This window comes from Podarcis pityusensis, assembly GCF_964106645.2.
Source record: "Podarcis pityusensis genome assembly, chromosome: 3".
NCBI lineage: Eukaryota > Metazoa > Chordata > Lepidosauria > Squamata > Lacertidae > Podarcis > Podarcis pityusensis.
Window position 1 is genome coordinate 27,280,892 of NC_138026.1, and position 23,104 is coordinate 27,303,995.

The window sequence follows — 23,104 nt, forward strand, 5'->3', positions numbered from 1 at the left end:
CCTAAGCGGCCTCGCCCTCCTCTTCTTCTTCTAACGGTGGACCTCCCGTCTTCAGGGCCATCAACTTCTTTGCCTGGTACTTCTCCTTTTTTCTTCTGGGCCTCTTCCTCTCTCTGATTATAAGTGGTTTGGGCTATTTTCTAACATCCATTTCAGGGTGTGGCCCATCTGGATTTTTCGGCAAATATCGGGCGCTGCTTGGGCTACAAAGGCAGTTTTTATGATAGGGGCATGGATATACTGGCGGTAGGCTTCCTTCAGCTTCTTTAAGTAGGCTCCAGGGGCCTCCTCTGTTCCTTGCACTATTTCTCTGGCCTCCACAAAGTTGGTGAGTTTTCTGGCTGCCCTCCTCATGCCATTTAAGACATTCTGGCGATAAGTGGTGAGGGTATTTTGCCCTTCAATGGTCTGATAATCCCAATTCAGTGTAGTTTCAGGATATCCTGTTGCAACAGCTTGATCTCCTGCCCCCTGCGCTCTCATGTGTGCTCGGGCTTCAGCATGAATTCACCTATCCTCCTCTGTAGCTAGCAGGGCATCCATCAAATATTGCACATCATAAAAAGTGGGGTTGTATGTTTTAAAAAAAATTCCCTCAAACAGCTTAATGATTTTGGCAGGGTTTTCTTCAAATGAAGGGTTTTGATTCCTCCAATTACAAACATCTGCACTAGAGAAGGGGACATGTTGAACTGTATAAGTTCTATTGGGCACCACCCCGTTAGGTCCCGCGGGGGCCGGAGGGTCATACACTCTATGGAGAGGCATCACTCTGGCCGCGCCCTCCTCCTGTGCTTTATGTGCCCTATGGAGGGTCACTCTTTTCACTGCCTTCCCCACTCTTTCTGCCACTTTCTTCTCTGTTCCCCTACACATCCCGCTGTTTTTAACATATGGGGACTGACGTCCACTTCTCCTGCATAAGGTTCCACATACTTTCTCAAACGTTCTGCCTGTTCTTATTATCACCTATCAACTTAACTAATCTTTTTACAAATTCCTCATCCTCACCATCCTCTTCTCGTTCCTCCCTTTCTCCATCCTCGCCCAGGTCTACCAATGCATTGTCCACGGGATTGGGGGCTGGGCCATCTGTTCCCTGTGGCGGGGGTGGTGCCAGGGCTGTTGCCGGGGCATGAGGTGGTGGGGCATCAAAACTTTTATCTTCTTCCCTCTCTGAATCCTGGAGGACTGGGGGGTTGTCCTCCTGTCTTCCTGACTGAGCAGATACGGCTGCCTGAGACTTTTTGGCAGCATGACTTCAGCCAGGAGGGGGGGGGGGGTTCTGTTCCACATTGGTCTTCCATGTGGAAATGTAGGGGATTTGATCAGGGTGGACATTCAAAATGTTCTGATATAATGGATTAATGAGTTGCAAATCAAGGGTCCTGATGGACGGCCAATTTGTTATTTTGGGGTGGGCCAATCTAATTTACACAATGTCCTCATCCTCCCCTCTCATCAGCTTGAATCCCCAAAAGCATTTCAAAGGGGTACTTTTACTTTGGCCAGAACCCATTTCTTCCAGATACTTCACACACAACAGACCTACAATCGCTCGGCCAAGGGGACACTAAGCCCTGGCCCACACTTGACAATTCAGCCACTAGAGTATCTTGACATGCAACATACAACATACAAAACACACCAATATAATTTCAACATGTAACACACTAAACACACCAAAATAATTTCAGCATGCAATACTCAAAACACACCAAAATAATTTTCCCTCCTTCTTCTGTTCCAAATTTTTGCTGGTGGCACTCTCCTGCACAACCAGTCCCCTTTATTCCTGGTGGCTGGCACTCTACTGCACAACCAATCCCCTTATTCCTGGTGGCTGGCACTCTACTGCCCAACCAGGTGAGGCTGATCAGACCTCGCCCCCCTTTTCCTTGGGGGCCCACGCCCTTTCCCTTGGGCTTACCTTTTTCCGCTGCGGACCTGTCCCCTCGGCGCCGTCCTCTTTGTTTTTCTCCCTCAACAAGATGTCTCCACTGCAGGACAGTGTGGCTGGCTCCCCCCACGAAACAGGTGGGGTGCGCACGGGAGCCTGCAAACGCTGCTGAGCTGTTCACCTTGGTTGAGCCTGGCCCTCCGGTCCGTATTGGGGAGAGGGCTTATCCCGGACGAGCCCCCAAAGAAATGAAGCCTTATTTACCTAGGGATCCATCAGCCACGCCATCCCCGGACCTTGGAGGGAACAAAAGTACCAGGAAAGCAAAATCTTCTTTGGAGAAAAAGTTTATTGAAATCTGTGCACAGAGACAATATCTGTACACAGAGACAACCAGCTGGATAGCTCCTGAAAATATACTGGCTGTAAAGCAAGACACTTCAGCAAACTTTCTTATACTTTCTGAGCACTCTCCCCCCTCCCATACCTTCTCAAATTATTCCCTTACATGGCACATCTATATTGCTTGCTAAACACATTTTATTGCTTGCTAAACATTCCTTCCCCTCTCCTTCGTACACGTGTCTTTTCTCATCTTTGCATTAGTAAGCATAAGACAGGAAAAGGGGCTTCTTTAGCAGGCCTGGTTAAATCTGCACTTTTGACCTGCCAGCCAAATTTAGCAGGTCTGGTTAGTTATTGCTAACAGCAGCGGTTTCTTGCTAGCTGGCTAGGCAGGAAACGAACTTTTGACCTGCCAGCCAAATTTTGCAAGCAGTCACTGGCGGTGTGCTAACTGTCTGGCCAAAATTTGCAGAAGTAAGATTAGCACAGGATTAGCACAGGAATTTACTGCAGATAGTATTTGAGAGCAACCTTTCTTAGGTACAGAGTTCTAAGCACAGAAAATATTGAGAGAAACCTTTTCCCATCTCCCTTTATCTCCTTCATTGGTAGGAGTCTTGTGTCAATTGCGGGGTCAAATTAACCCTAATAAAATTAGATCAATTTTTGTATTGCAAACGTATAGGAGAGTCTGTAAGTTGCCTTCCCCCACCTTCGCTCTTTTTTGCAAAGCTGCTCACAGGAAAAGGATACAGGTAGAGGAGACACAAAACCTGGTTGTTGTTGTTTTCCTGAAGAGCTCACAGCATGAGCAGCAGAACGTTGAGATAAATGGAGCAAAATGGCCGCTGGAAACATAACATCCTCTGAGAAGCGAAGGCTCCGTCAAAGAGGTTGCGAACATCTCCCTAGACTAGATTGGCCTTTCTCCAGCAGAGTTCATAAAACCATCCTATTAAGCAATTGCAGATAAAAAGGATGGGGTCCTTAGGAAGGTTTTCCAGCTTGAACTTGGCCGAAAGGAAAACGATGATGCAAGATAAAGCCATCTGTTCATCATTCTCATCAGAGTTGCGGTTTGTGCTGAAGACTTATGATTCTTTTACTCCGTATTGCACTTACAGCTCTGCTCAAGTTTGGCGTACATTGGTGTACTCTGCCCATCTCCACTTTATTTAGTAGTTTATAGAAATATTTATATGCCACTTAGAGCGGTTTACAACAACTGTACAGTGGTACCTCAGATTACAGACGCTTCAGGTTACAGACTCCGCTAACCCAGAAATATTACCTCAGGTTAAGAACTTTGCTTCAGGATGAGAACAGAAATCGCATGGTGGCAGCGAGAGGCCCCATTAGCTAAAGTGGTACCTCAGGTTAAGAACAGTTTCAGGTTAAGAACAGACCACCAGAACGAATTAATTTCTTAACCCAAAGTACCACTGTACCAGCTATTACAGAAGGATATTATCTTAATTGCTAGCACAAGTTTGTTTTCTTAACATTATCCTCACAAGAACCCTGTGCAGTGGGTTAGACTGAGAGTCAGTGACTGGCCCAAGGTGAGCTTCCTGACCAAATGAGGATTTGAAGCCTGGATGCACAGGTTCAGGTCTGACCCTCTTGCCACTAAACTATACTGGGTCTGTGTTTTTAGTTGAGAGATTAGAAGCATAGCTCTAAGCATACAAGGACAACAGTAGGAAAACACAGGATGGTGGAGAAACTTGATCCGGTTCACATTTCAAGGTGAACTTACTGAATCCCCAATTTCCTAAACAATACGTGAACTCCAACAAAGCCATCCTTTGAAATCAACAATTCTTTGAATTTTGCAATACGCTTTCCCAGCCAAGTAATGGGTACAAAAAATGCATATACTGTGGTGAAATGTGCAAATGAACAGATTTATTAGTGACAGTAGCATACAGAAAGGCATTATATTAGGGAAAATTGCTTTTCGAAAATGTATATATTCAGAGAAATTTGCACCAAAATGCTAATGAATTTTCATGAGGACTTTCCCCCACCAAAAAAAGAGAGCAAATGTAAGTGGAAATGTAGAGAACCAAACTGAAGATGGGGGGGAGAGAGAAACTAAAGGCTTATGCACACTTACCTTTCCTCTGCTCTTTCCAGGTACAGTCTGTGCTTTAAAGCTCCGTGTCCAATCACCCTTTTCGTGCCCTGGAATTTCCCCCATGAAAACCCACTTTCTGAACCTCAGTTGGAGCAAACAACAATCCACAGAAGACCTAAATAGATGTTTGTTCTGATTGAGCACTAAAGAGTGGGTTTTCATGCAGTTTGGGGATTTTTTAAAAGAATACTTTTATAAGTTGTGTGCCTTATGTTTCTCAGCTTGATCCTCTTACATGGTTTGGTATGTATTGTGGTATTTTACGCATTGTGAATTACAGTTATTTTTATTGATCACAGTTTAGTAATTATTTATTGTAATCATTAAGAATGAATTTCTGATTATTATTTGCTGATGTTGCGAGAGTTAATTTTATGGTGTGCCGTTATATTCTAATACATTATTGGATGTTATTTTATTTGCTATAAGCCTACCCATTTCAAAGTTACATTTTATTGTGACTTTTGGTATGGGATCAGATTAATTTAAGGTGTGTGTTCTTTGTCTTATGTTCTGTTGCTGTAAGCCGCCTGGCGCATAGCAATAAAGAAAGGCAGTATGCAAAATACAAGTGAAATGAAATGAAATCTCATGGATACACAGCTTTTAAGCTCAGACCTGTGCCTGGAAAGGTCCATGTGTGTATGCCCTGAGAGAAACCAACATTGACATATTCTCCTAACCCAGCCTTTTCCCAAACTTCAGTCCCCAGATGTCATTGGACTACAATTCCCATCATCCCTAGCTAAAAGGACCAGCAGTCAGGGATGATGGGAGTTGTAGTCCAACAACATCTGGGGACCCAAGTTTGAGAAAGGCTGCCCTAACCCAAAGCACGTATGAGAAGATCTCTTGCCAATTGGACTGGCAGTTTGAGAAGTAGTGAAGGAGGTGGCAGCAGCCATGACAATCTAACGCTCCTCCAAAATAATGGGAGGAAAGGCCCAGCCCACGTACCTGCCTGTGTATATATTAATCCTCGAACTGCTGGAAAGGAGAAGAGCTCTCTGTTTATACAGCCTTTGGGAATATATAAACAGAGCTTGGGTTCCCTGCGCTTCTGCAAGCCCCAGCAAGAGCATGCAGGACTCCAAGGGCACCGCAAGCACTGGCCAGGTGCAGCCCATATGTCTGTTTATTTGAGCACTTCTGAAGCACAAGCCTAGCGACTCTCTTCAGAGGCTCTGGAAAATAAAGGAGGGGGGGAGAGAGACAGAGAGAGAGAGATTTTGTTTCAGTATGGAAGGCAGAAAAAGCCAGGTCTAACATTGTTCCACGGTGCTTCTGGGCAGCTATCTAGGGTAGCGCTTTCAAATGGCCGGCATTAATATAGCTGTAGCAGCAAAGCACAAGTGGAAGTTCCCTTCTGTTTCAGTGCATGAACTTCTGCTGCTCAAGATCAGCAGAGAGAGAAAAGAACAGGCTAGGGTTCATGGGCTAGGGTTGCCATATTTCAAAAAGTGAAAATCCAGACACAAAAGTTGTTGAGCTTTGTATGAGAAGTTCTGGACGTATGGCATGTAAACAGTCTAGTTTTTGGCCCACTAGCGTGTGTGTATTTGTGGCTCCCAAAACCGTTCAGAATTTGACTTCTTTGTTCCTAAGTTGACTTCTGAAATAAATTCATATTTTCCACATTGTTTGTTCAAATAAATTGTTGACCTCCCTCCCATCTCATGGTTACCTTAATTCTTTTTTATATCATAGCATTTATACTTCTTCCTCTTTACATGATGTCCCTTCATTTGTCAAAAATTTTAACCATATGTATAAAGGTATAAATAATCAACATTACAAGTCTTCTTAATTAAGTCCTGCCAGTGTTGTAAATTGCTTGCAGTTGTCCTTCATGTATTGTATGAATTTACTCCAGTCTTTTTGGAATTTTTGATCACGTTGGTTTCGGAGTTTCCCTGTCAGCTTTGCCAGTTCTGTATATTCAATCATCTTCGTCTGCCACTCTTGTATCGTTGGTATATCCTGTTGTTTCCATTTTTGAGCTAATAAAATTCTTGCTGCAGTTGTTGCATATCTGAACAATCTTTGATCTTTTTTAGGAATTTCTTCACCTATGCTTCTGGTTTTTTAACAAATGTACTTTTGTACATTTTCTTTAACTCATTATATATAATATCCCGGTAAGCTTTTACTTTACCACAAGTTCACCACATATGATAAAAATTCCCTTCCTTTTCATTACATTTCCAACATTCCTTATTTTTTAAATGTATACATTTTGGCCAATTTTGTTGGTGTTAAATACCACTTTACATCATTTTCATAATATTTTATACAATTTATGAGCTTTTTACATTATCTGCACAGCAGGGGGTGTTCAGTCAACAGTGCAAAGGCTGAGCTGAAACATTCCCTGCTGGTTACTTGATTTCAGCAATAGTCGTCACTGTTTGGTAGTACCCGATTGGTTAGCTGTCAGATTCTAGAGCACCCTATTGGTGGCTCTTAGGTAATTCACAAATACAGAGTCCATTCATAAAACACAGTGTTCATTCATAAAGCAGTAACATAAATCTCCATTGGTCCATATTGGGTGTATACGTACAGGTTTATGGCCATGCTGTAGTGTAGTGCTTATGCGACTGTGAATTAAAGGTGGCTGGGCTCATCGTTCTGGGGTTTGGGGGGGGGGGACATGACAAAACTGATTTCCAATAAGTGCTTCCTTTTATTTCCACAAGTCCTTGAGTCTGTACTCTGAATAGTGACACCAGGGACCTAGAAGGGGCAGGGCTTGTCAGTCCAACCCCTGCACAGTTTCATCTCATCAGGGCTGGCCTTAAAGCAATTGGAGCAATTGGGCCAATTGGGCCCTGCGGGCTACTCCTAAGGGGGCCCCTGCACCAGGGCAATCTAGATGGATTTTATTTATTATATCTCTAAGATGTTGCAGACTTTGGCTGTGAACTGGGGCCATACCAAAAAAAATTTAAAAATCAAGTTGGGCCCCAATGCTTCAAATTGGGCCCCACTGGCTAGCCCTGAGTCTAATAGTTGCTGGGCCCAAGTTGTCCTGCCGTTGCATGAAGTCTTGGGTTTGCAATTTTGGGAGAGGGGGGACTGCCTGCTGGGGAGTGGACTGGCTGGCGAGGCCCCCTAGATTTTGAGGCCCTACGCTTCAGCCTACTTAGCCTATACATAAATCCAGCACTGCTTCTGACCCACCTTGATCGCTCAAACTTCTTGCTACTAGCACCTCCCAGCTTATTCCTTCCCCAGATAGCTCCCCATGGTGTCCCATCACCATGATCTAGGGTCTAAGTCTTCTATGTCTTCTGGAGGGTCTCTAGGGCAGGCGGTACCCACCACTCTTCCTCATCCAGGCAGTCCCTGACAGAGACAGGCAATCGGAGCCTCTGAGCAGGACACTTTGAATGTTCCAAAACCCTCCCCTTGTGGGTCTTCATGCATTTGAAGGTAATTCTAGGAGTGAGCAGCCCTCTGCTCACCTATCCTTGGCAGGTCTACCTTGAAGCAAAGTGATAACTTTGTTTTCCGCTGACTCACAAAGACACTGTGTGCCAAAACTAGGCATGGAGGTGTGTAGGAGTTGCTTCAGATCAGCAATTCCACAAAGCCAGGCTTCTTCATTCCTGGTCCAGGGCATACATACCATGGAGATGTGACATGGAATTGTGTGGCGTTGCATGATGTGGCCTCCACATAGGATGGAAACTACTGAACTGGTCCTGACTGCCCTCATATTACAGAGATGAGGGTCTAAGCAATCAAACCAAGGAGTTCCCCAGTTCCGTAACTCATTCCCCTCTTTGCCATTATAACACAACCTCTTGCATTCTTCTGAAGAGGGAGATTGTACAGCAAACAGTAAACATTGGGGCCAGCCCAATGCCAAGGCAGTAAATTTTCCTAGGAGTTTTAAAGGACCTCTGAGGGCCATTCTTTTGAAGCTTCTGTTCTGTGTATTTGAGACAAGCAAGAGACGCACGGTGATTTGGCTCCTTCACCTAAGCCTGCTAAATCCCTAGCGCCATTCCTTTCCCAGAGCTTACGGGCTGACAGAGGATTATGTCATTCTACTAATTAAACCTGGTCCATCTTTTAAGCATAAATCCAGGAGGAGAAAAGAGGAAGAAGCAGGGGGATCCTTTCCTACGATTGGGGATGGGTGGAAAATCCAATATTGTTTGCATTTAAAGGCAAACTTAGCAAATGCACACTTTCTGAAACGGTATGTGAAACAAAACGAAGCCATTCTTTGAAATCTGCACTTCTTTGAATTTTGCAGTGCAGTTCTGCAGCCTAGCAATGCATACAAGAAAGTATATATTAGGATATGGTATGCATAAAAATGTGTGTATTAATGTATAAGACATACAAAAATGCATTGTGTTATGACTAATTGCGTGCGAAGCATATATCTGTCAAAACTGGGTAACCCAATGTGTTTATTTGTACGAAGAATTTTCATACTTTTTAAAAAATAAAAAAATGCAAATTGCTGCAAAAATGTGGAAAACTGAATTTAAGTTTGGTGAAATGAGAAACTGAAAGAACTCAAAACAGAGAGAGCCATCCATCTCTAGTCTGAACGAGGATGTTCCATTTTAGCTAACATTCCTAAAAGGCTATTGATAGCCTTATCTTCTATGTATTGGTCTGCATCAGGGAGAGGAGAGCTCGCTGTGTTCACTTAAGAATGACAAAAAGGCATTCTGCACATGCTCAGGTATATTTGCTTGTTACTCATCCATGTGTCCCAGGGCCTACTTCCTGTAGGAATTCCGCATAAAAAAGGGCCCTGATTTAATGTTTGAAGTCCCAAACTGGGGCTCCCTCTGTTCTATGTTTTACACGCTTGTAAACATAAATCAAGAGCTGCGTCTGTATGAACCTGGCTTCGTTATTAGGATCAGACTACAAATATTGTACAATTAATTCTAGGGAAACCACTGGCTCATAATTAAACCCAATTAGGAGTAGCTCTGGGCAAGAAGGGGAGGGTTTTATGGGGCCTTGGAACGCTATAATTGGACAGTCTTTAATTCCTTCGCAGCCCACCGAATCTTGCAACAACTTGCCCCTGCCTTTTGTCAGTCGGGGAAGCCTAAGAAGATGCTGACAATAAAAGCTTATTTTTTGACAGTTATGTGGCGGCCTCCCGCGGGGAGATAGATGGATGGAAGAGGTTAGCTTCTCCCTATTTGCACACAGGCACACACACAAATAGCAGCCCGCCTAATGAACTGGAGCCAAAAATATGTCCAGCTGAAGAGTTTTCTTTTTAAAAAAATTCTATTTACCCCCTCCTCTTTTTTTGTTAAGATAATGTCCTCCAGAACTAGATTACCACCAGCTAATCCTTTTAACCAAAGGCACATACATACATTCAAAATGGAAATCATATTTGGAACCTTATGTTTGCTGGTGGCATCTGACTGCTGACAAGAGGAGCCTCTCTAATAAGGGGTGGTGGTGACGCCAGAGACCTCCTGCCTTCTTACGGAGGGCCCTGTTACTTCCAGGGAAGTTGGCCCCCTTTTCTTTCCCAAGGACCTCAACACGGAGCACAATGCTGAGCCCACTGCCCTTTTGCTGGTGCCCACTTTGTCCCTGGGATCTGGGGTGCGGCACGCGTTTCAAAGGGGAATCTGGTGCTCTAAAACAATTCTGTCACCCTGGTCTGAATGTCTCTGGGCAGAAGCAGAGTCCCTTTCCTTCTGTCACAGCTGGGAGCCATTCCTTGGGTTGCCTTTAAGGGCACTGCACCCCCACAACACATTCAGAGTGATTTCCACCTTGTAAAGGGGAGGGGAAGTGCTTTGGGGTGTGTGCAAAGCACTGCTTTTTTTTAGTTTCAAAAATCACACTGTACAGAAAAGAAATACCTGTTTAAAAGGAACCTCTCTCATGCACAAACACATATTTGCCTCCCCTTTCCCCGCTATATGCACTCCTGTCTTGGCTCCTAGCCAAGAGGCTGAAATCCAGGCCAATTGGCAACCTTATTTACAGGGATTTTGCATTGTGCCACTCCTGCTGCCATCCACATTATCTTAGGAGGGCCTTGCCATCCTCCTGTGTTTGTATTCTTTCATTTGTGGTGTTTTTTTTTGCAGCAGCAGTAATTTGTTTCCTGGTTTACTGCCTTACAATCCGCCACAGGGGTCTTTTGCTTCACTATTTATATGGAGCAGTCTGCATTACAGCAGGAACCGGCTACGCGCCACCCTTTAAATGCCAGATTTCCGTTTCGCAGTGCAGGCAGCCTTCCTCGTCACCTCTTTTTAACTGCAACGTAAATGCAGTATTTGGCTGTATCTTACACAGCCCCTTTATACATGTTTGCAGCTGTGAGAAGCATGAGAGCACCTTTCTACTGCTGGTCCCCAAACCACCAACTTGATTTTCAAAAAGACGGGTTGTATTATCTCAGGTGAGTGGTGCTTGAAAGTGGGGCGGGTTGTGTCAGTGTTACTTGTATGGGTTCTCTTACTATTCACTTGTTGTACAGTGGTACGTCAGGTTAAGAACTTAATTCGTTCTGGAGGTCCGTTCTTAACCTGAAACTGTTCTTAACCTGAAGCACCACTTTAGCTAATGGGGCCTCCCGCTGCCACTGCACGATTTCTGTTCTCATCCTGAAGCAAAGTTCTTAACCCGAGGTACTATTTCTGGGTTAGCGGAGTCTGTAACCTGAAGCGTCTGTAACCTGAAGTGTCTGTAACCCGAGGTACCACTGTATTTCCTTGGTGGTGAGAGACGTTGGGGGTGGCTTAGGGTGTGGTTGGTTGTTTTGGGTGACTTGTAATGAGAATTGTGTGTGAATGGGGTGAGAGTGTGTATTCTTGCGGCCGGAACTCTCTGGAACTAAGTTCCAGCACCTCTAAGGTGGGCGCCATAGCCGTTATAAGAGAACAAGAGAGGAATTCATGGTGAGTTCCGGCACCTCTTTTTCTAGAAAAATACCACTGTGCATAAGTATTAAGCTCATGGGAACAGGAATCATCATCATCATCATCATCATCCCATGGTGAGAGCTGGTGTGGTGCAGAGGTTAGTGTGAAAGACTAGGACCTGGGAGACTAGGGTTCAAATCCCCCCACTCAGCCATGAATCTCCCCGAGTGACCTTGGGCCAGTCACAGTCTCTCACCTACCTCACAGGGTTGTTGTGAGGATAAAATAGGGAAGGGAACCATGTGTGACCCTACCTTGAGCTTCTTGGGAGAAAGGTGGAATATAAATGCAGTTGTGTTCTGGAAGAAGCAAAGATCACCAGTGCCAAAGCAATGATTCCTCAACATCAACTTCGTTGGACAGGTTGTGTTGTGTGGATTCCTGATGATCGTCTTCCAAAGCAACTACTCTATTATGAACTAAAAAATGAAAAGCCTAATGCTGATGGTCAACGACAGAGGTTTAAAGACTCTCTCAAGGCAAATCTTTAAAAATGTAGTATAAACACCGACAACTGGGAAACACTGGCCTGTGAGCGCTCCAGTTGGAGAACAGCCTTTACCGAAGGTGTCATGGGCTTTGAAGAAGCTTGAACTCAGGATGAAAGGGAGAAACATGCTAAGTGAAAGCCACACTTGGCAAACCCTCACCATGATCATAGAATCATAGAATCATAGAATCATAGAGTTGGAAGAGACCACAAGGGCCATCGAGTCCAACCCCCTGCCAAGCAGGAAACACCATCAGAGCACTCCTGACATATGGTTGTCAAGCCTCTGCTTAAAGACCTCCAAAGAAGGAGACTCCACCACACTCCTTGGCAGCAAATTCCACTGTCGAACAGCTCTTACTGTCAGGAAGTTCTTCCTAATGTTTAGGTGGAATCTTCTTTCTTGTAGTTTGGATCCATTGCTCCGTGTCCTCTTCTCTGGAGCAGCAGAAAACAACCTTTCTCCCTCCTCTATGTGACATCCTTTTATATATTTGAACATGGCTATCATATCACCCCTTAACCTCCTCTTCTCCAGGCTAAACATGCCCAGCTCCCTTAGCCATTCCTCATAAGGCATCGTTTCCAGGCCTTTGACCATTTTTGTTGCCCTCCTCTGGACACAGTCCAGTTTGTCAGTGTCCTTCTTGAACTGTGGTGCCCAGAACTGGACACAGTACTCCAGGTGAGGTCTGACCAGAGCAGAATACAGTGGCACTATTACTTCCCTTGATCTAGATGCTATCGCTCCCACCCAGAAACCTATGTCCCCACTGTGGAAGGACGTGTGGATCCAGAATTGGTCAGTTATGGACTCACTGTTAAGACCATGTTTATGGAAGACAATATTGGCTATGAGTGATTGCCAAAGAAGAAGAAGAAGAAATAAATAAATGCCATTGTTGTTGTTGTTAACAACAACTCTCCTGTATTTTATTCTGCGAACTACCCTAAGATCTTATGATGCAGGGTGGTATATAAATCTAATAAATAATAATAGTAATAATAACAACAACAACTGCTGGATTTTGAACCCATAAACATGCCCTTGCAAGGCCACTCTCTGTCCTGGGTTCTCTTAAGGTTAGAGAGAAAGACAAGTCCTCCCAAATAATGTTGCCTCCAGCTGACCTATCAACAACCCAGCCTCATTATATTTGCCGTTTTTCGGGTCGCCCACCCCTCGTGATCCACATTCCAGGCTACAACACAGCTTAGTGTGTTAAGCATGTGAGAGAATATTCTGATTTCTGCTCTAAGCAACCTCTGTTCTCCGGCACCCATTTCTCACACATGTGACCAGTCAGAGCCCAGCAAATGTTGCGAAGGAGCACGGCACGTCTGCATTGCTGAAAGTAAGGGTGCCTCCGGAGACTGTCGGTATTTCGCAGGAGAGACTCGAGAATGTAAGGTCGATTTAGGTTTCTGCAACTAACATGAGTTAAAGGCCATGTCATCTTGGAAAGCAAATCCTTAAAAGAAGAAGAACTTTTGCAGTTTCGAAAGTGACAAGGAAATGTATTGAATAGTTTGGAATGAATCAACGATTAACAAGACAATGTGCAAAGACGCTGCAAGCAAACAGAGATAAATACAGGATAATCATTGTTACATAACCTCACAACAAATAAATCACAGTGGATACTTAATAAGACCTGGATCCAATCTGGCCTCCACGTAAGCTTTGTGCAAGTAAATCAGGATGAATGCTAAAGAAAAAAAATAAAAAGAGGTCATCTGAAGGAGACTTAAGTGGGTCTGGCCATTTAAATTACCAGGATGGGAAGCACACACAAGAAGAGAAAGAGAAAGTGTGTGTGTGTGTGTGTGTGTGTGTGTGTGTGTGTGTTTACTCAGAGATCTTTGGTGGAAGAGTGGAGCATAAATGTGATTGATAGTTTCATAAGGAGAAAGAGCTGGTCTACCTTACCTTCCTGTGGAATAGAAGCAGCCAATATTGTCACACATGTTCAAAATAGCTGCTGAAGCCCTGAAACAGGAAGGACTGCCAAATGCAGGCGGCCCGAGTCTGCCAAGGTGCCATCTGCTCAGCGCTTCTGTTGCCACACTCCTAAAGCTGCAGCAGAGAGATAATGGATCGCTGTTATGCACCAACCTGTCCTCGCCCGTGAAACATCTCCTCTGTCGCATCTGCACCATTGCCATTCCGAACTGCAGCGGTGAAATAGAACGGTATTTTATTTGGCTATGCTGAGGCAGCTGAACAACACGGATATCTTTGGAGAGCGGCACAGCTGGGCATTTGCCAAGGCCTTGAGACTTACTCTCCTTGCAGGGAGCATTCAAGAAGGCTGAAGACAATGTGTGGGGGATTTTTCAACCTGTGTAGCCAAGCACTAACTTTCAGCTTAATGAGGTCTTTTGACAGTGCTCCACCACCACCAACCCCTGCCAATTCTGGGACTGCCACCGGCTATGTGGCAGAGAGACACAGAGCCCGATCTACAGCGAGAGGTAACTTTCAAATGCACACCTCACTAGCCCATGTAGCACCGAGTGACTGGTTGGAGTAGGCCGCCTTACGCAGGATTCCCAGGCCAAAAGGTTTTTGGAAGCAGGTCAGATTCTGAAGCCATATCTAATCTAGAGCAGGTGTGTGCTTCCCTGCTGCCCCAGGCCTGCTGAAGGCACAGCCGATGGAGTGACACCCCCAGAGATATTAGTACATGAGTTAATTCCCTTCCAGTGCAGAGCGTGCCAACTGGGATGCTCAGAAGATGTTATTAATTATGGTGATGCATGCACAGGCACACACACACACACAAAAGATGTTGAGGGCTCCTCTCAAAGTCGAGGATTATCCACAGGGCAGAATAATCAGGTCCATGTGTAAGCCACAATTTTGCAAGCTTGCAGGAAAAAGTGTAGGATGTTATTATACTGGATGCAGGTTCTCGACAGGCTCCACCTTAATTTTTTTTTTTTTTAATGTACCAGGTTTCTCGCCCTTCTGTGAATATATGCTTCCACGTTGCAATGTCTGCTGAAATCTAAGAAGTCAGAAGGCTTGCTGAGTAAGATATCTAGACGATTGGGAGGAGAAGAGTAGCTTCAGTGCCCTGGTCAGGTCATCACTCCACCTCATGATTTGCAAAATCCAAAATGAATTATGGAGGGTAAATGTATGCAGAGCAGGAAAAAAATATTTCAGATTTCCATTGCTTGGGCAGATGATTTGTACTGGGTGCACACAGCCCAGAGAGTAATGGGTGATTGTGGGGAATCTCTTTGAAGCAAGCAGATGGAGGTTAGCTAGGGCATTTAGCAAAAAAAAGTATTCACATATTAATCCTGGAAAGAAAAACTGGCTTGGTTCAAATACTTTCAGGGAACATTTAGTTGCAACGGAGCCAACATGGTTCAATGGGTTCTTATCATGAACAGGCCTATAAAAAAAAGAGAGAAAGAAAACAAGCCTCTTTACCCCATCAACAGTTACTGTTGACGGAGTCAAATCGATTCAAGGTCTTGGAAATAAAACATTGTGGCTTAAAGAATTAACCAGTGTGGTGACTCCTGCGTGCTGAGATGAACGCTTTAAAATGAAATCCACATGATAAAGCAGCAGTTTCAAATCCTCCTGCCGATGCCACAACATCATTTATTCGTCTTCTGAGGAACTCCTGGATATTTGTCTTCTATAAAATTCTGGTTGTCTGCAGAAGATTCTGAGGCACCTTTTTTCGGGCAGAATTGGGAAACCTTAAACCTACAGGCCAAAAGTGGCCCTTGGTTTCACTGTATCTAGCTCCTAGGATTCCCTCTAAGCCACACACCCTCTCTACAACAAGCACCCTTCACCTTCCTCTTTGAGTGTTCTTGCCTGGCTGGAATGTGTGCTTGAGTACTGGTATAGGATAGAGATGAAGGATAGAGAGGGATGTCTGAATGTGTGTGTGTGTGCTAGACTACTGTACAAAGGTGAAATTTACACTTGTACTTTGTCTCACTTTGGCCCCTGGCCTCACCCACCACTGGGATGTAGGCCTCAGGCTGAAAAGGGTAGACACGCTGTCTCAGTTCCCTCAGAGATGCCTGTTAGGCTTCAACATTACCTCACGTGATTTGGCAGTACACTCTCTGTGGCTCCCACAGATATTTCTAGACTACAATTCCCATTTTCCGTGATACCAGCTGAAGCTGACAAGAACTGAGATTCAGCAACATCTGGAGGGCCACAGCTTCCCCATTTTAGGGGAAGAGAGTTGTAACTGTAGAAAAGCTGTTCCTCAGAGAAGACCCTTCAGGGAAGGTCTACCATTACTAATCTGTTCGTTGAGAAACCTTTGGCGCCCCAAATCACAGCTGGAAAGCCGTCAGGAGAAAGACTCTGTGGAAAGACTTCAGGCTAGTGGGAACTACTGTGGTCTCTCTTTTTTTTAACTAGGACCCCCCCCCCCCCAACAGGAGTCATGTGCAATAGTGGTGAGAAGTGGTATAGCCAGATACAAAATGGTGGCTCAGCAGGTGGAGCCAATTATCTACTAAACCTCATGACTGATACATTGGGACAACCTGAATGGGCATGGACATATCTGGGTATAGCTCAGCCAGATGGGCTGTGTATGTGTGTGTGTGTGTGTGTGTGTATCTTCATCCAAACTACTACAGAGCATGGCTACTCCTTCTTGCTATTGCTAAACAGTTGGAAGTAAAAATAAAAATTGCCATCTACAGCAACCTACCAGCAAATCCTGGTTTACCACTTCTTTCCACTCTTGTGACAGCAAATGCGTTTTAACAAGATTTGAGCGCTCAGACTCTGCATCTGCTTTCCTGTGTATTTTGTGCTTTAGTGGTTGGAAGGTTACTGAAAAGTGACCATAATGTGGAATCAGCATGTTGAAATCTGCTTTTCGGGTTATTCTGCTGGTAGACAATATACTCGATTACCAGGTGACCATGCTCCTGTTCTTGCTGCAAACACACGTGTGTGTGTGCGCACGCGAGCGTACACACACACACACACACACACACACACACAGAGCCTTTAAGCAATTGCTGTTAACTGGAGGTTATTATTTTATTTAAGCCTTTATGACATTTTTAATTAAAAAGGTTTTAGTGCTTCCCTCCGTAGCATGGTATTTGATTGCACTTTAGATAATGCCCCCATCTGAGCCCTGACTAATGGTCAGTAAACCAAATAGAAGATATATTCCCCCAAAAGGGCTTTTGTCAGATTTGCCTTGAATGAAAGACACTCTTTTAGAGCAAATTTCCTCCGCAGAATAAAAATACAGCCGCTGCCAAGAGCAAGACAGCTGAAGAATAACACACCACCCAAACCACTGCGTGTGCATAGCTGGCTACATTTTCACACTCCCTTCCACAGTCAGCCTTGCGCTCTTGTACTAGAGAGCGACTGAACTCTCTGTGAACCATTTGAAAGCACTGATTGAAATTAAATGTGCTGTAAATTATGTGTTTCCTGTTTGAATAACGCTGGGACTGATTTGTACTCTTATTTAAAGTAAGTTTTAAAGTTAGATTTAATTTGTCATTTCATTAATGCAGCTTTTAAATTAAACCACGAGTCATCGACACTTTGGGAGAAAGGAATGCGGTCCAATTCTTTCCTCTGCTTTCTTTTTAAACATATAACCTGCCGCTTCTCTGGATGGAAACAGATAACTGGAGAACCAGAGCAGACAGCCACTTGAATGTTTCCCATGTGGAAGAAGCCAAACCTAGCAAGTGTATATTCTTGCTAGTTAGCATGAGAAGGGGCCGAGCCCACAGAGCTGTATTGCTAATAGGCAAGACACTCAGACCATAGAAATACAATTGATAGAGAGGGCTATGTGTGATGTCATTTCCCCTCCTTCCCCATCCCATCTCAATTCAGCTAATAGTTGCTTTGGGAGAAGGGGGGTGGTTTAGATTAGGACAAGGAAGAGAAAAAGTGTCACTCCCCCCCAGTCTTCAAAGCAGCCACCACAGGGCAGTGCTAATTCATATGTTGAGGGAGTAATCCAAATCCAATCCAATCCAGAATAGAATAGATTGGTTTCTGGCTGAGCCACCTGAAGGCCCTCATCCCAGCTCAGATAGGTACCATATTTTTCACTCCATAAGACGCACCCAGCTTTTAGAGGGGAAAAACAAGAAAAAAAATATTCTGAGCGAAACAGTGGATGTATGATTTTTGTGGTTGTTGCTGTGGCCACAGAAATGTGATTTGATGGTGAGTTTGGGGTAGCCCAATGCAAAAATCCTGAGAATCCATGTGGATCCGTGCTTTGTAACATTTTTGCGCCATTGCGGCCCCACACAACAGTGGGTGGGTGATTTTTTTTGGTGCAGGCTGTAGCCATGGACATGCTATGTGATCTGATGGTGAATTTGGGGTGACCCAATGTAAAAATACTGAGGATCCATGGGCTTTTACCTCCCCCCTCCCAGGCAGCCTCCTTTATCTTCTCTAGCATCCCTTATCTCCCTCCCAATCGCTTACCAATCAGCTGCTTCCTTTCAACACTCCCTTCCCTCTTGTTTGCCTTAGTGTCTTTTCCTTAGCTGGAGCAGTTTTTTGCTCCTCCTTTTCTTCTAATTTCTCTCCTCGTTGCTTTAGTCTTCCTGTCTCCTCTCCTTGCAAGTTCGTTGTCTTTTCCGGAGCCCCGTTCGCATTCTGAAGTGAACGCAACCCGCGTTCCGTTACTTCCGGGTTGCCACGGAGAGTAACCTCAACCTGAAGCATATTTAACCCGAGGTATGACTGTACTCAACTTCTCTGAAGGAATAACCCAAACATCATGAACCTCCTGCTTGTTTCTTTCACACAGAGCTTTCCAGAACCCTCTTGAATTAATTAGAATAGGAAAGATCTCTACACATCAGATCAATACTTTCTGCACTAAGAAATGCAAACGGACATGTTCTCCTCAGTCATGTGACCTAGCAACTCGGTGGTGTAAGTCAACCTTTCTTTTAAAGGCTTGTTTTCCCTCTGCCAGACTCTGACAGGCTCCTGAACAGCGTTTGGGAAAAGGGGCTTGCCCACATTTCTGCTTGTGTTGGGCCCTAGAAGGCACAAGACAATAGAATCATAGAACTGTAGAGGTGTAAAGGACACCAAGGTCATCTTGTCAAACTCCCTGCAATGCAGAAATCCAAGGCGTCCAAAATGTTTTCCTCTTCCTGTGCTCCTCGCCAAGCTCTTTAGCGATAGATTGGAGCAAGTGGCAATCCGGGGGGGGACGACCCAAATTGCCGTTTACTCTGACTGAGCCATAAAAGAGTGGTTTTCCCTGGGGGAAAGCTGCGAGACAAGAGGAACTGTGCATAAGCAAGTTACACCAGCATAATTTACCCTTGCGTAAATCGCACTCGCTTCCTTTAGTTTGGATCGCCCAGAGGCTTGAGACATCCTCATCAAAGATCTCCTTTATCTAAGTGAGTTTGGACCTGAGGAGACTTAAATTAAAGCCGTATTATAGAACAATACGATCCGAAGATTAATTAACTAAGCTCTTTGTTAATAGTTCTTTACTTAATTTAGTGAATTTAGCTAGCTAAACTATTGTGTTTGCCCGACATAAAGGGATCGCTGAGCTTGTGGATTGCAACTTGTTCATGTCAAGGGTTGGACTGATTAAGAGAGACACAAAACACACATAAAACTTCATCTTCCCACTTGAACCACATTCCCATAACTGCCAACTGCAAGATGGTGTTTCAGCGCATCTTTTCGTAATTATTTTTTTGTGATTTCTTTTAATAGCAAATTCACATTATGGCTATATTTCTTTGCACCAGAACAAAATTGGAGGGGGGGGGCTGCGTAACCCAGTTGGAGGAGAAGGGAGACTTCAGGAGCTAATGTATTATTGTGTCCACTCCCCTTTCCTTTTCTTAATGAGCCAATTTGGTAAAAAAGAATGTTTTAAGGCATCCAGAAAAGCCTTAAAAGCAGCAGGACCTCTTGTATATATCCCAAGATGCAGCCAAGAGTGAAATTTTATAGACCCCTTGAAAAAATCAGATCCCTATTATGGAAAGTCTGACACACCCTTAATTATAACAGCATGAGCAAACCTATTAAAATATAATACATCAGAGGTGCAGAAGGGCTCTCTACAATGTGGTGTCAGATCAATGCCATTGGTACATGGTTTCAGAGTTCCAGGAACCAACATTTCCCCCAGGCTGAATGATGCAATGATAACGGAAATAGCGCGAGTTGAGAACGGCAACGTTGCAGAGCAGGTCCGCTAAGGAAGACTTCAAAAATTAAAGAGCGATGCAGCTGAAAGTGGAGGTTTTGCTCATAGGAGCTGATGAGATGGGCAATTCTATAATGATCAGTGCACCATCACGTTCCGCAGCAATTTAAAGGCTACACATACGTACATACCAGGGATATGTGCAGGGTTCAAGTTGCACCTTGCATTTTGGTGCTTTAAAAACATCCCAGCCTGTTTCTGAGGTGTTCTGTGCACTCTCTGCTTTGCTCTGCAATCAGCTCCCAAGATGCTCTGTGTAGAAAATGAAGCTCTGGGTCCCCTGATTCACGACAATGGGAAATCTAAAAAAAATTGTTGGAATGCTTTCTTTCTTTTTGCCAAAATAGATGAATTTTACCCACATGGCTGTGTGGATTAATAATAATAATAATAATAATAATAATAATAATAATAATAATTTTTATTTATACCCCGCCCTCCTCAGCCAAGGCCGGGCTCAGATTAAGCCTCTAGAACATGGGTAGGCAAACTAAGGCCCGGGTATCCGGCCCAATCGCCTTCTAAATTGGAATCAGTGTGTTTTTACATGAGTACAATGGGTCCTTTTATTTAAAATGCATCTCTGGGTTATTTGTGGGGCCTGCCTGGTGTTTTTACATGAGTAGAATGTGTGCTTTTATTTAAAATGCATCTCTGGGTTATTTGTGGGGCATAGGAATTCGTTCTTTTTTCTTTTTTTCAAAATATTGTCTGGCCCACCACACGGTCTGAGGAACAGTGAACCAGCCCCCTGCTGAAAAAGTTTGCTGACCCCTGCTCTAGAATGAATGAAGCTTGGGAAATTGCAGACAAATAGGTCCAGGGGCTTTTTTGTGAGGGAAGTAAAATGGATTCACTTTCTTCTGCATCCCTTATGGCAGGGATCTCTAATAAGTCTTATTATGTGAAGCTTTCTAGATCAGATCACCGCCTGCAGAGTTCTGAAAAGCTGTGGCGTGTGTGTCTGTGTGTTTGTGCAGACGCACGCATGTGTGGTATAGCAGAGCAACACAGGATTTAAAAACAAACTCTTAAAAAATCTAACTCAGGCGAGAGGAGCTACTGATGTCTCCCTTCAACTTAGGGGAAGGATACCCTCAAAGCACCTCTCTTTGCTTTGTTCCTTGGCATCCCATTCAGAGCCAATGTACACCCCTGATATATACAAACACACAAGTCTGGTAAAATGGGGAAAACTGTTGTTCAATCACAGTGCCGAAGAAAATGCAACCATGCGTGTAGCCAGCTGCCCTCCCCCCCTGCATCAAGTAAATAAAAATACTTAACTAACTGACCAATTGCATCGCAGACAACTCGGTTCTGCCTCCCCTAACATAAATCCTAGCTACGCCCATGTGAGCAACCCTGAATACTTACTACCACCAACTCACTGCTTGTACTCTTTATCCCATTTACTTTAGAGTAGTCCTGTTAAAGTCACCTCCATTAAGGTCAATATCAGTAGACAACAGTTTTGCTGCCTTCCTTTATAGTGTAATAAAAAAATTAAGGTCTTATATATATAATAAATGTTCATAAATGTACCAACCAAGCACGTATATAGATATGTGGACCACATGTCTAGAGCAGCACAGGAAGACCTCCCTGAAAGCTTTTTGACTCCCAAACTGACCAAATGTTTTCTCTGCAAGGAGGGAGGGGGTGAGGGAACCTTTCCATTGTCTCATGAATTGGCATAGCTGTCAACTTTTCCCTTTTCTTGCGAGGAATCCTATTCGGAATAAGGGAATTTCCCTTAAAAAAGGGCAAACGTTGACAGCTATGGGAACTGGGTAATCACCACCTCAAAGGAATGGGCAGACTACCAGGAAAGGCAATCAGAGAAGGCATTATCAGATAACCTGGCAGACAGGAAAAACAACAACATTCAAATTTCTGTTGTAGACCGCCTTTTCTGTGAAGTAGGTATGATGTTTGTGGGGGGTAGTCTTGGGTTGCACCCCTTCTGTGATGTATGTATGATGTATGGAAGGGTGGTCTTGAGCTCCAGGGCAGGGAATTTAAAATGTCTATATAAGGGCAGGCACACCTTTGTTCTGGGTCCTCCTCTGCTCTCCTGCATGTGAGGGGAGCACCCTGTTGCAACAGCTTTAATAAAGATCAGGCTTACTAGCTGCTTTGCTTCTCAATATTCTCTGGTTGGCCTCTGTTATTTTCTCCAACCGAGAGAGAACCCACTTAAGGACTCTACACGGGCTCTTGGATACCCCATAAGGGAAGAAGGGCAGATTTTGTTTACAACAATAGTCTGTGTTTTATGTTGTCGATACCTGTTTTCTCAGATGGGTCGTCCATTTCAGCAACTCCCAACTAGCAAAATGCCTTTGAACAAGAGCAAAAGAGATGAGCTCCTAGCAGGGGGTCGAGAGATATGTTGGCCTTCCAAAAGCGCTACTTTCTAGTTTTCACACGATTTAACATATTTGCCTGCTTTGTAAAAATGTTTTCATTTCAGAACACGGAAACCACAGCAAAACTGAGATGCTAAAGAAAGGTTTCCATGTTAGGGATAATAATCACTTGCAGCAGGCACCATTTCATTGGGAATGCCAATATGTTTTAAAGTCAAAACAGCCTTTCTCATCATCCTGGTGCCATTCAGATGAAGTCATTCCAGCACCCATCAGCCAGGGATGATGGTCAGGTAAGGCAGGAGCTGCAAACTAGCAAAATCCGGAGGGCACCAGGTTGCTGAAGGCTGTTTTACAGCATTTCGCCCAGGGAAGCCCTCCCCCTTATTCACAAAATCCTGCCAGACCACGATCTATCAACAGCAGCTCCACCAGAGAGCTCCAGCATGGCCCGAAGCTCTAGACTGAGGTAATGCGCTCTGCTGTTTCAGCACTCTTTATCTCTGCTCGCTATCCCTGCAAAGCTGGAAATGATTGCCTTGACAGAAGGTATTTGTTGTTGCCTGACTTTTGAGGCATGCTGTGCCTAGCTCTTTTCTGCCCTCTAGTGGCAATATCTGCTCATCTGGTTAAAAACAACAACAAAATGAAACACACACACACACACACACAC

At 44.3% G+C, this 23,104-nt stretch overlaps 1 long non-coding RNA gene across 1 annotated transcript in view; it reads right to left on the minus strand.

The window, feature by feature from the left end:
- The window catches only part of LOC308473781, a 314,717-nt gene that overhangs the window by 187,278 nt on the left and 104,335 nt on the right, over nucleotides 1–23,104 (minus strand). The window contains exon 2 of the long non-coding RNA XR_013984313.1: nucleotides 12,576–12,665. This is a non-coding gene — a long non-coding RNA (uncharacterized lncRNA). The remainder of the gene's footprint in view (nucleotides 1–12,575; nucleotides 12,666–23,104) is intronic.